Consider the following 14991-nt stretch of genomic DNA (forward strand, 5'->3'; position numbering starts at 1 on the left):
GCGTTCGACGCTCCGCAGCAAACCGTGTCCGATTTCAACAGTATCAAACGACGTTCTTGTGTATTTTTTCTACCCCTCTCTTATATATGCATCGTGCTTTGATGCAACGTGATTCTCTGAGCGGCGCGAGGTTGTGCATAGCAACAACATTCCCAAATAAACTCTTAACGTCAACACATCATGTTGCCGGAGTGTGACTGAATAGTGTATCCTTTCTTTCTTGTTTGGTTAATAGAGACTTAAAACTTTTGCAGTTCATTCATCTCTAGCTCTGAGAAGGGCCCATGTGGAAAGAAAACTACTCCATTACTCCTCCTTCACCTGTCTTAGGAAAGATAATCCATTCTGCTCGACACTCGCCGGTAACGATGTTACTCCGATGACCACCAAACGAGAAGCTAATCTTGAAAGGTAAGGTAAGGTAATGTATTATAGAGACTTTAAACTTTTGCAGTTCATTCGTCTCTAGCCTTGAGAAAGGCCCTTGGAAAACTTTACCTTTTCCTGTACTACTCCTCCACTCTCATTGCCCTGAGAAAGACATTCAATCCCTCGTTGTCCAACTCGTCCAACAAGCGATGTCCGCAGTTCGGTGTCTTCACGAAAAATTGTGAATCTTGTATCTTCTCCCCTACTCTTATACATGCATCGCGCTTCGATGCAATATGAATCTCTGAGCGGCGCGAGAATAAGCATAGCAACAACATTCCCAGAAGCCATGCCATGTAAGCTTACTCTCGAATTGAATGGAATGGAAGTATGCTTCTTGTTGCATTAGGAAGCTTGTACGAGTAAAATCGAGCTCTTCAATTCGTTACCTTGTTCACTTGTTTTACTGTTTCCCCTATATATGCCTCAAACAAAAACATTGGTGGGTATATTTTCTTTTTATTTGTGTATTCGGAACCAAATCCACCCATTAATTGAAGGGATGTAAACGTTTAAAATCTTTCACTTTTTCCACCCGAAACTTTGAAATAGACCTCATTGTATTAGAACTTGAAATAAAACATCCTTAGAAAAACAATTTTCATATTTGAATAAATCGAAAAATATGCGAAAACAATCATAAATTTTATTTTAAAATCACTGTATCTCGGGAACGGTAGCAATTGGTATGATTTTAATTAATTTTTAATTATATTTCACCATCTTCGACAACGTCGTACAGACTGATACCTTAAGATCTTAATTATTCTAAGTTTCTTATTCTAGTACTAAACACATTCTTGGACAGAGTAAAATCAAACACATCACTAACATTGTTAAAAGAACGTAAACACAAATTGAAACTATTGTTGAAACCATAATTCGTTCTATGGAATGGTATAAGAAATAACGATGAATTACGAAAACGACGGGAATATTCCACGGAACTTGACGTAACAGTTCGGGACAGTCCACATTGCCGGTTATTAAATTATAAATAAATATTCTTTGTAGTTTGGTACGCCTGGCTGATAGTGTTTCCAAGTCAATCAGTTTACAACGATCAGCATAACTCGGAAGATTTATCGGATCATTCCAAGGGAGCTGTCGCAAAGCAAACCGCATGAAACTTCTCTGGATTCGCTCCAACGCAATCAATCGTTTGGATTTTGCCGTGCAATCAATCGATTGTGAGTAAAATTTGTTTTTAAATTTTTAAGCAATTTTTGTTTAGGCAATTTCTAGAATGCGTCTGCAAAAATTGAGCCAAATGAAAAAAAAATCGATTCGGTTCGTCACTTGTACTTCCATATTTTTGGAAGAATGTCGGGAGTGAGAATTGAACTCGTGACCTTCAGTGTGAGAGGCATGGATGTTACCACTACGCCAGATCGCCTCCTCAAAAAATCGAACTCAAATAGAATCACATATGTAGTAATTGATAGCACAAGTAGGGGAGGTGCGGGTAAGACGGACAGTGAGGGTTAGATACTATACTAAGATACTATTGAAGTATACTTCTTAACATGTCCGTCTTATCCCCACTTCCCCTAGGATCGGGTTACGATAAGTGGCGGAAGAAAGATGAGATTTTGTACTGAAGGGTGTACCGCTCAAAATCCGCACATACAAAAGTTATTCTCTAAATTCGAGTTTTTATCCAATTTTCACCAAAGCTTCAGAGAGTATAAAGAAATAATTAAAATTGGAAGACACTCTTCCAATTACACCTGTTCGTTCATGGTGCTTGCGGTAACGAAAGGTATATTCCGCTTTCCGCAAGTACAAATCGTTTGCCAAATTAAGAACTTCTTGGCGAACTTCGACATCTGTTGTGTTCGAAGATTCTCGAGAACATCCAATTTATCCTTGGCAGTCACATACAGGTTCCCTGGAATATGGTTGAAGTCCGTCTTCACATATGTCTCGTCATTCATTACGCAGCAGTGCGGTTTCGTTAACTTCTGCTCGTACAACTTCTTGGCACGGCTTAAAGGTTCGAACCACGCGTTTGAGATCGTTCTCGTTGGCCTGACAGTTTTTTTCCTCCGAATATTCACTTCTGATCAACATTCAAACGTTCATCGAACCGTTTTATGATACCAGACACCGTGGAATACGCGACTGCCAACTTTTATCCGATGGCACGATGCGACAGATCCTTATACTCGAAGTACTCGTGTGAAACTTTTTCGCGCACGCACTGTTCTTTCATCGCCATTTTGAAAACTTCTGCGCGCCTGATGGAATCAACTCACAGAGTGTAAATAATAAACATTTAACTGTAAATGTCTACACAAAATTCCAATTATTTTTTTTTAAATTCCAATCTTGATTTCGTCGATTCCGTTCAGTTATTTTTCATGTCGAAAATTTGAACGTTTAGCTTCGGCCAATAGAAGAGAAATTTTGTTTCATCAGCGCGATACCAGGTCATACAGATTCTTAATGACTCACCAAAAGATCCGGGAGTTTTGAAAGTTCTTATGCAACCACCTTATAGTATGGACCAGACACTATGTGACTGTGTGTTCCTGATTGGACTAAATAATGTATTGAAGTTTACATAAAAATATTGAATTCGTTTTTTCTCAACCTAATGTTTGCTGCTGAGCTCCCGTCGCATTAATTTATCTAAAATTAATACATCACTCGTTTAATCCAATCGAATCAACAGCGATAACGCCAAACGCCCGAGGCATAAAATATATACTTATTCATTCTTACAAACTGCCCAATCTCTCCGAATCAGTTTCGGTTCGCTTGTTTTCGGAACCGCATCGGACGGCGGACAAAACGAATCGGAAAATTGTGCACACCGAAATTGAACCTGTTATCTATCAAAGCAGGACACTTTGCATGCGTGCTTCCCCACCCTCCCATACATTTCCACATTCGGCGGGAAGTCCGGCCCGGTCCTCGGTTTGGTCCATCTGGCAAGTGCCCAAAAATGGCACCACCGCGGACGATACGACGGGACAAATTGTGCATGCGATAAGCTTAAACGGTTTGCATGTACACGAAGAACATGTTTTCATTGTCGTTTGACATCCAATTTACTAGTACGGTCCAAGTTATCCATTATTCACGATCAAATTGGCCAGTGATTGTGGATATTTGGAGCCGAAGGGGCCACATTTTATTCCGCCACTCCAGGATCATCCAGGCCCCGGCGGATAAATGTACCGATTCTCAATATACAAGCGTAACAGCCAGCTAGCGATGGAAGCTCTGTTTCGGCTGTAGTTTCGGTTAGTTGCTTGTGGAGAACTTTGGAGTACATTACTGTTGGGAAAGTTTCTACGGATATTTCCATTTTCAATTATCCGGTAATTTTAACCTCCATTGACACATTCGGCACAATTGAAATGTTCAATCGAACGCCGAGTCACTTACCGGGAATTCAAAATTTTCCGCCATCGGCTGGACCGAACGGTAATTATTGTGCTCGTGGAATAATTTCTTTTAATTTCTGTAATTGCAAAGCTTTAAATTGGATTTATCGTTTAATTATAATTGAAATGATTCCATTTCATCGTCAATTATCGTTAGTGGATGAGTGGAATGTAATGGTGAGTGCATAAATCAGATCGATTTGTTTTTGCCTGAACAAACATTTTCGATTACTCGCTGTCAATGGTTAAAAAGCGTAAATTAGTGCACCGATATTCGAGTGTAAATCCATCAATAATCTGATTATCTTAATGTATTGTGGTTTTGTTGTTTGTCGATGGAAGGATTTGCCGCCTCGTGTCCATGGCAATAAAAGGGTCTCTGTTAATTGAGTAAGATGCGTATGACAGGATTCGAGTGTTTGGTTGATTTTTCGATTTTTTTTTAAATTTTGAACAATGAAGAATAAAAAAACTTTCGTATGCCCTAAAACTTTCGTATGCCAAATTAGGCTCCATTTGCTTGATTAGTTTTCGAGTTATGCAGAAATATGTGTTTCATTTGTATGACAGCTCCCCCTTAGAGAGGGGGTGGAGTGTCTAACTACCATAGAAACATTTATTGCATTGTTTCATTTGCTTGATTATTTCTCGAGTTATGCAGAAATTTGTGTTTTATTTGTATGGCAGACCCCCCCCCCCCCTCCTTAGAGAGACGGATGGAGTGTCTAACCACCATATAATCATTTATTGCACCCTGAAGCCTCCACATGCCTAATTTCGTTTCATTTGCTTGATTAATTCTTGAGTAATGCAGAAATTTGTGTTTCTCTTGTATGGCAGTACCACCCCCACCCCTTAGAAAGGCGGGTGGAGTGTCTCACCACTATAGAATTATTTATTGCACCCTAACACCTCTCCATGCCTAATTTCGTTCCATTTGCTTGATGGATTCTCGAGTAATGCACAAATTTGTGTTTCCCTCGTATGGTAGCCCCCCCCCCTTAGAGAGGGGATTTGATTTCATTTTCGTGGTTAATTTTCGAGCAATGCAGAAATTTGAGTTTCACTTGTATGGTAGCCACCCCTTTGAGAGGGGGCGGAGTGTCTCACCACCATAGAATCATTTATTGCCCCCTAAAACTTCCACATGCCAAATTTCGTTCCATTTACTTGATTAATTCTCGAGTAATGCAGAAATTTGTGTTTCACTACTTAAGTAAAAACTAGTAAGGTAGACCCCCCTCCCCCCTAAGAGAGGGGGGAGGAGTATCTTACCACCATGGAATCATTTATGGCACCCTAAAACCTTCACATGCCAGATTTGTTTCAGTTGCTTGATTAATTCTCGAGCAATGCAGAACTTTATGTTTCATTTGTATGGCAGCCCCCCGTAGAGAGGGGGAGGAGTGTCTAACCACCATAGAAACATTTATTGCACTCTGAAACCTTCATATGCCTGATTTGATTTCATTTTCTTGATTAATTTTCGAGCAATGCAGAAGTTTGTGTTTCACGTGTGTGGTAGCTCCACCTCCGCTAAGAGAGGGGGTGGAGTGTCTAACCACCATAGAAACATTTATTGCACTTGGTTCGTCTCACGTCATCCTATCAGGCATATGTTAGAATGAGAGAATATAAAATAGAAAATAGAATGAAAGAATAGATGTGTAAACAGAACATACACAATGTTTCGGTTCTATGGTCATTGCATTTCACTTATTTCTTTAAAATCCAGCAGGGGAGAGAGGAGTACGACAGTTCGATGAAGTTCAATAGGCCAGTATCAGTTGTTAAAAAAATTATTCCTAAAGTAATGTCAATCCCAACATAGGAAATGTGTTTTTACTCGAAGTAAGATTTCCCGCATTGCATAGGGACAATCAATGTGGATTGCTTTCCTATAATTACTAGAAAACATACTTAACAACAATTTCATACATTGATCGCTTCCAGATATTGATTTATGAATTCCAATAGACTACGTTCTTATGCACCTACATCATCTACTAACTACGATTCCATTGTGTAACACTCAGATACAATGCGTCTTCAACGAAAGATCCAGTAACTCCTTGTCTCCCAAAACCACCAGTCATGTACTTCAAATGTCTTAACGTTAATGAAATACTCTAGATCTACTTCAATTCAAATGCTGCAACATTTCCGTGGTAATAAAAAAAAAGTTTAACTATTTATTTAGTTTTGACGTAGGACTACGTATAAGCGGAAGATATAGGGGGTGAAATGAAAATCTAGGCACTGAACCAGTAGGAAAAAATGCAAGATTTGGAACGCTTATAACTCGAGCACTTCTCAATAGATCGCAAAGGTTTTTGCATCAATTGATAGGAAATATATCTACGCATCTATCATAACGAATAACATTTCATTTTTCTTGAGATAAATAATTAAATAATTGTGAAATATCAAGCATTGTCCAAATGCACTATGTGCCCATTTTTGATTGGTCCATTTTGTGATCCTCAAATCGTACCGTCCAAAACGGGCAACCAGAGTAGCAGTAAAATACAATGAAGCACGATTGGAAAGGAAAAAGAAAAAAATGAACGAAACATTGGTCGCAGTCTCACACATGCATAATTCTCGAGCCAGCCAGTCAGCTTAAAAATCCCCGCTCCGCTGCCGTAACGATCATTCTCATCGAAACCGTACACCACATCGTTTCGCATCACATCACATCAACCAAGGTGCTTCTGACATTCAACCGAGACGGTCATGTTTTTAGCGCCCCTTTGAAAAGAGTAGCGAAAAATAGAAGTTTTCTCCTCACACAACTAATCAAATGCTTACAGCAGCCTTTCTGAAGGCTTGATTAGTCCTAAATATAAAATTGTTTTCCAGCGTCGCAACGAAGGGATAGCAGAGGAGAGTAGCAGCCAACCTTGCCTGCGTCGGTGGTGCTCACCGGCGGGCGGGAAAAGCGCGCGCTTTTTGGCGTCACTGACGCTGCCCCCATCATAGTGACATATAGTGATTTTTTCCCATCCGCAATTCATATAGTTATTTAGAATAAGTGCTAGACGGTGAATCAACGGTGCAAGGACACCTATTTCTTTTTACTAAGTGTGCATTTTCTAAGTCATTTTATAGTGAAATCACTTGAAAGTGAAAGTATATCCCCTCTACCAAGTGATAGAGCGAATTTAAAAGTATATCCGTAAGTGAAAATCCCTCAATAAGGAGTATTTTATTAGTGAGTGTGACCCTTTCGGCCGGGTATACCTGGGGTGTAGCCAGGCTATATCATGGCGTCCAGTAGCGCCGGGCCTCCAGGAGGCCGTGTTACAAACATGTATCAGGGAAAACCAACGCAGCGTACCGCGCCAGAGTGGGCTGATCCTCTGAACGGTAACCTGCAAATTCTGCTATTACGCGCAACCGGAGAGAACGTGATTCCATCCAATCCGTTCGTGGTCAGCAAGACCATCGCCAACGTCGTTAAGAATTTTAACAGCGCCCGCCCAACACGAGACGAGAAAAAGAGAATGCAATACATCCTCCCGGCCAGAGACGAGGACATCATCGGTAAGCTCCTCTTAATTAACCAATTGATCGATGAAACCCCTGTCGAAGTCATATATCACCCGACACTAAATAAACGTAAATGCGTCGTAACATGCCGCGAAGTTATTGACTTGACTGAAGCTGAGATTCTTACTGAACTCGCTGATCAAAATGTGATCGAAGTCAAGAGAATCACAAGGAAGGAAAATAACGAAACCATACCAACAGGCACACTTATTTTAACCATTCGTGGTACAGTAGTACCTGACGTAATCTTCTTCGGTTTTCTTCGCATCGGGACCAGGAATTTTTACCCTAACCCGATGCAATGTTTCAAATGCTTCCGCTTTGGTCATACATCGAAACGCTGCCAATTAGAAAATCCACTTTGTCGGAATTGCGGCCAAGAATACAGTGCAAACACTGTAACGTGCAATAACCCAGCACATTGCAATAATTGCCAGGGGATCACTCCTCTTGTAGCAGGAAGTGCCCTTTATGGCTTAAAGAAAATGACATTACCAGAATCAGAATAGATCAAGGCATTTCCTATAAAGAAGCCAAGGATCTATACATGATTAAAAATAAAGTACCAACTTATGCGAGTATCCTGCAAGACAGGTTGAGTGCACTCCAAAAACCTACTGCCAGCTGCAACAAGTGTAAGTGCAGTTGCGTTTCAGCTAACACAAGTCCAGAAATAAGTCGCGATAGTACCCCATCTGTAGTTGTATCCAACATTTCCGAATCGGACAACTCATCAACCGAATCAGATGATTCCGATGTGTCCATGGTAGCCTCGGAAGCCCAGAGAAAAACTAAAAGAAAGATTACAGCCAACAGCACATCTTCTGAAGATTTGAAAACCTCGGAAGATGAACTTCGCCAGAACAAAGAGAAGCTAAGAAAAACGGTACGAAATAATCAGAAATCGACGGAAACCACACCAACCAAAGACAACACCAGCTAAAACAGCAACACACCAAACAACACCAAACAAAACAGCAACACACAAAACAACAACACACAAAACAACAACACACAAACTAATAACACACAAATCAACAACTCACAAAACACCAACACGAAAGACAACAAGATACAACCAAAAGACAATAACATACATCCACCAAACAAAACTGACACAAAACCCAAAAAGAATAAACACTCTTCCAAGGGAAACCAACACCCATCCAACTAATTCGTAATAGTTAATTCTCAACTATAATCAACTTTCTCCATATTTTTCACATAATTTTACTTACATCCATTACATAAACAAATAAAAACCAAAAGCCCCTTTCTTATATATTTTGACGTAGGACTACGTCTAACCGGAAGATATAGGGGGTGAAATGGAAATCTAGGCACTGAACAAGTAGGAAAAAATGCAAGATTTGGAACGCTTATAACTCGAGCATTTCTCAATAGATCGCAAAGGTTTTTGCATCAATTGATAGGAAATATATCTACGCATCTATCATAACGAATAACATTTCATTTTTTCTTGAGATAAATAATTGAATAATTGTGAAATATCAACCATTGTCAAAATGCACTATGTGCCCATTTTTGATTGGTCCATTTTGTGCTCCTCAAATCGTACCGACCAAAACGGGCAACCAGAGCAGCAGCGAAATATAATGAAGCACGATTGGAAAGGAAAAAGAAAAAAATGAACGAAATATTGGTCGCAGTCTCACACATGCGTAATTCTCGAGCCAGCCAGTCAGCTTAAAAATCCCCGCTCCGCTGCCGTAACGATCATTCTCATTCAAATCGTACACCACATCGGTTCGCATCACAACACATCAACAAACCAACCCAAGCAGCCATGTCTGGACATGGTAAAGGAGGAAAAGTGAAGGGAAAGGCAAAATCCCGCTCGAACCGTGTTGATCTGGAGTTCCCTGCAAGGGTAGCTAGGCCGAGCGCGTTAGTACCAGTGCACCAGTCCACCTAGCCGTCGTTATATAGTTTCGGCCGCCGAAGTGATCGAGTTAGCTGGCAAAGCTGCTCGCGACGATAAGAAAACCCGCAAAAACCCTAAGTTTTCTAAATTGGAACCATTCCATAAAACAAGGCGCTTTTCAGGACCATTAAACCTTCCAAAAAAGAGTTTAGGAAATACAGTTCAATGCTTTCTAAAACATTATGCAAAATAATAATAAAACACAAATTGATTTTTTCATCATTTGTTTGCCAGGATCTGATGAGTATATGAATTTGGCAGTTGTTCTGAGCTTATTGATAGTTGGGGACTTTCCTGATTATTCAATTTTCACCCATTCTTAAATTGTTTCCAGATTGAAAGTACAGTAATTTACAATTCGTTCGACATTTAGCTAATTGGACGGACATGTAATGCGACTTATTTAGTTGGACATTTTTGTAAACATAGAAATCCAAATTATGACCCCACATTGAAAGTCGACACTGTACCACTGTCATCGCAAATGTTCAATTACAGGTTAAAATCGCCTCCAATGCGACACTGAGTGGCGCGTCGGCACGTCGCATTGAATGTAATTTATAGTACAACATGTCACAAAGCTGGATGGGAAGAAATTTTCCAACTGTGAAAGCTGTGGCGAGTGGCAACAAATCGCTAAACAGGAAGGTTTAGCCGAACAAGATGGGGATATCGAGTGATAACAAAACAATAAACTCTTTAGATTGAAGATAATTTTGTGATCCTGAAAAGAACCCTTTTTAGCCTGCATGTGAATCCAACGAGCGAACAAATCGTAATGAATGTATTTTCTTCTTCTTCTTCTTTTTGGCTTTAAGAGGGTTTACACTTTTCAGTTCATTCGCCTCTAGTGAATGTATTTTTTTTGCCATCGCTCCCTTTTAACGCTCATTCGTTCGTCTCGTTGGATTCGCCCCTTTGGCTGAGTCTGCCGATTTGTCTCTATCCTGTGAGTGTGTACCGCTAGAGTATAAAACACGCGGACCCCAAAAAAATATCTTATTTTCTTTCAAACCGTAAACCCGTGTGGTTGTACGGCATCGGCATCGTGGACGTAACAAAGGAGGACAAGTTAAGGGAAAGGCAAAGTCTCACTCGAACCGTGCAGGTCTCCAGTTCCCTGTTGGTCGCATTAACTGATTGCTCCGCAAGGGTAACTAGGCCGAACGGATTGGTGCCGGAGCACCAGTATACCTAACAGCGATTATAGAGTTTCGGCCGTCGGAGTGCTCAAGTTGGCTTGCAAAGCTGCTCACGACAATCAGAAAACCCGCATCAAGAACAGAGCAGGTTCGGTTCGGCGCTCATCAAGGCAACAATTAGTTTCAGTGAGTGGCAAAGTGTTTCTCCGGCACGTCGCATTAAATGTAATTTACTGAACAACATGTCACAAGCTGGATGGGAAGAAATTTTCCAACTGTGATAGCTGTGGCGAGTGGCAAACGCAATAGCTAAACAGGAAGGTTTAACCGAACAAGATGGGAATATCGAGTGATAACAAAAACACAACACCAAAGGTTCTTTTCAGAACCATCAACATATTCATAAAGAGTAAACAGTAAACTAATCCATTTTTCAGGTAGATAGGTAGGTATTCACATAGGAGAAGAAAATAAAACAATATATTTAAAATATATATTTAACAAAAGCTGTCCCCTTTGTATAGTCCTACGTCACTCCGGTTATGTCCCCGACATTACCCACCCGTCTTTTTTTTGTATTGAAATTGTTCATAAAAAATAGAGAATTGTTATATGGAGCCTTTGCTTTCGTGGTTGAAGTTGCTTCCGGTGTTTGTCCTTCCATTCGTAGTTCGTAGCCGTAGTGGTTCGCTTGCTTGAACTGAGCTCAGGAGAGTGCGCTCTATCCCTGTGTCCATTAATTGAATTTTTGATGGGCCTTTTTTGAGGCTTGTGGTGAATTAATATAATCGATCGGTCTTTTTCAGGGCCAGAACAATCTACCAGAAAGTTATTCTTACGCTAATGACACCCCGGAATTCAGGCATTACAGGATAGCACCATACACAACACCGTTTTCGCATTTCGGATACCAGGCCATTTTGGCATCCAAAGAAACGGATCATTCAGCAACGATCTATACAGCCATTCTATGTCAACATATGGTGGTTCTCAGATTTTTTTTGACATAGGACTATGTCTTTGATCTCTATATGGGGGGGTCACTCTACGAAAAATGTAACGATTCATGTAACGATTCAGAGTTTTCAAACGCATATTACTCAAAATGGTTATTGCGACATATGTTGTGTTATATATCATTAGGCAGGAAATTTATCCACATTATATTTTTTTTGCTTGAAATATGAACAGTGAATATAGTAAAAAAAAGTTAATAATTTGACGATTTAATTGGATATGTTTTCTTTCGATTGCACTATCCACTCGCTTCCTCCCCGACGCTACGAGCAATCTTTTTGCCTAAATTCGGGTGTTAGCTAATAATGGGAGTTGATGCGTAAAATTAATTATTCTCCATTTACCGATAATAGGCATTAATTTTATATTATATTGTATGTTGTCCAATCATTTTGTGCTCAATTCATGTTTTTATCGCGTAGGTCTCGCTACTAACAATTTGTTTAATTGTGGTTCAGGATGTCATAATATCGAGTATGTTGTATGGTTATGTGAAAATTCAATAAATGAATTTAAATGGCTGCTGATTTAGTAGATCGAAAGGGTATACCCACGTAAATCAGATTATGATAGCTTGAGTAGTCGCGATCTTACAGGGCTATAAAGTTATTACAAACAATGTTCCGGACAACGTGGTAACGAAGTAGATAATGCTATGTTTATCTTTAATATATTTTTGTAGTCATAGATTGATTTGACTCAGGCTTATATTTATGTAGGCCTAACTATTTGGACTTGTGTTTAAAAATGATACATAATGACTCCTTGTCTTTTTCTGCACGATTGAATAAACAGGAGAAAATGGTAGTAATGGCTTTAATGGTATTTTTGTGTACATTTTTGAACGTAATGCGGTACCGAATTCTACCATGTGATCAAAGATTATATTCTAACCCGTTTAAAGGATACAAGTACATACAGGAAACGGTTTTTCCAGGGCATCCATTTGATGTATCAAAAGAGAAAAAATACAGATTTTGAACAATGAAAAACTCAATTTAAATGCAATTACTACACACAGTCCTATGTCAAGATCCCGTCCGTGCCCCTAGGGTCAGACTCATCAAATTTTTTGAATAAATACTACAGTTGCAGAAAATTTTAATTTTGTTTTCGTTATTATTGATTGTATTTGTTTTTTATAGTTTTCATGGTCTCGGAAAAATATTTCTAGGGTTATTCGATTCCCTCTATAAGGGGAAAGGGGCTGCCATACAAATGAAACACGAATTTCTGCATAACCCGAGGACTAATAAAGCAAATGGAACCAAATTTGGAATGTGGAGGTTTTAAGGGATAAGAATGTTTTTATGGTAGCTTGATACTCCTCCTTGTTCAAATGTGAAAAAGGATCTTCAGGTGAAAAAACGCAAAACTCGTAGGTAGACGCAAAACTCGAGAAAGGAATAGTCCGATTAGAGCTGTCTTCATATTATTATATTTTCCCCTGTATCCCCTGGTTCCAGGCATTACAAGACAGCACCTTAAGCAACACCGGTTTCGCATTTCGGATATCAGACCAAACATGTGGGGTAGATAGGGGCAATATGACCAGGCGGGGCGAAATGGGCCACCCTTCGTTTGAGCTTGTTATTGAACCAATAGCACTAATTTTTAAACAATTTTGTTAGAAATATTTTTATTAAGTATCTCCGTGAAAACCGTATACGAATTCAATTGTTTTATAAAAATATTGTAACGAATCTCACACTGACTGATTATGACGAAAACCATATATGAAAAGCAGTCAACAAAATAAGCTCTGTACGCTTCATACTGAAATTTATCACTCTGCTCTGTATATCAATTCGTACTGGTATTATTTCTGAATATTTCCACTGATTGATTGTACTGCTTTGCAGTTTTATGTAAAAGATCAGTTCATTTTTATTGAGAGTAAATGTACGGGGCGAAATGGCCATATTTGCTTGGGGCAGTATGACCATGTGTTTTTTCAACATAACCTGTTGTTGAATCTAGCACTTATTTTATACCCACGCCATAGGTTGTGCTATCGGACGCGGTTTAGACGAGATTTTTATCTCGCTTTTCTGGCAGCCCGATTTGTACGACTGATAACGATTGTCGTTAATCTCGAACCGAACCGTATCAAATCAGTTCGATTTCGTAAGCAGAGCAGACCAGTACTACAGTCGAGTATTTCTAAGTGTTTATAAGTAAAACCAAAAATAAAATTCGTGTTACCTGTGAAAAAGATTTATATAAAGAAATACATGAAAGTGACTTACCTTACTTACCTGGAGTTCGCTGTAATCCGCCGATGGTTCGCTGCTGTTTGTCTTCCTCGCTGTTCGCTGTCGCTGCTGCTGAAGAAGATCCTGAAAGGACAAATTGTACTACTTACCTGTATCGTCTGCTGCTTCTGTTGCTACGGAGTGAGCTGTTAAAAAATAACACAACGTAGGATTACATTGGTAAGCGTCAACACCTGTAAATACAGCTGTCAACATTTGTAAACATAGTTGGAAATAGCTAGCTGTGGAATCATGGTGCGGAATTATACCAGAACATCCGATCGTAAAAAGTGGTCACAGAACGGCTTGAACGCGGCAATCGAAGCGGTGAAGAGTGTTACGTCAGTGCGACATACATTCTTAGTGCATTGTGTCCCGCGGAAAACACTTGAACGTTATTTACATTGTGCAGATCTTTTGCAGCTCCAGTTGCTCGGATCATTTGGTAATTTTTTTACGACGGAGCAATATTCTCGCTATGGACAACGATTCTACGGTATTACGACAAGAGAAACCGGAAGCTGGCGTATGATTTGGCCGAAAGAAATGATATTCCTCACCCTTCCAATAGCCAAAAGCAATTAGCCGGAGTAGATTGGTTGGCTGGCTTTCGAAAGCGCCACCCACAACTCTCTTTTCGGACATCAGAAGCAACCTCCGCCGCCAGGGCACAAGAATTCAATCGCAATGCAGTCGGGAAATTCTACGATTTACTGGAAGACGTACAACAGAAATACAACGTTCCACCATTAAGGTAATTCATCGTCGATGAGAATTCACTGATTCCAGTAACTAACTCTTATCAGTAGGAGAAATAAGTAAACTAAAAACCTTCATTCAACAGGTACAGACCAGAAATTTCAAAATTCTAACAATACGGGGAAAAAGGCAGAAAAGCGCTATAACTTCAGCTGAGCGCTGAGTGCTGAACACGGAATAACGATCATAGAATCTTCCACAGGACTCCCTATGTTGCTACTGTCGGCACAATTCAGTTCCTCTACGGGTGGCGATGGATGGATCCAACGCTATCGATTCCAATACTGGGTACATAACGGCACAGATATTCTCTGTTCCTGCTTTGAGTAACGAAAAATTGCAGTCCAATCACTTTGATCACATTGTTATATTTTGTACATGCTAACTGATCGAAACCCAATGAAATATACGTGATAGTTGCAAATAGAATAAACTTTCCTTTTATGAACTTGTTACGTTATTTCCTAGCGAAAACATGCTCAAAAGATTAAATGAAC

This window comes from Toxorhynchites rutilus, chromosome 2, assembly GCF_029784135.1.
Source record: "Toxorhynchites rutilus septentrionalis strain SRP chromosome 2, ASM2978413v1, whole genome shotgun sequence".
Classification (NCBI taxonomy): Eukaryota; Metazoa; Arthropoda; class Insecta; order Diptera; family Culicidae; genus Toxorhynchites; species Toxorhynchites rutilus.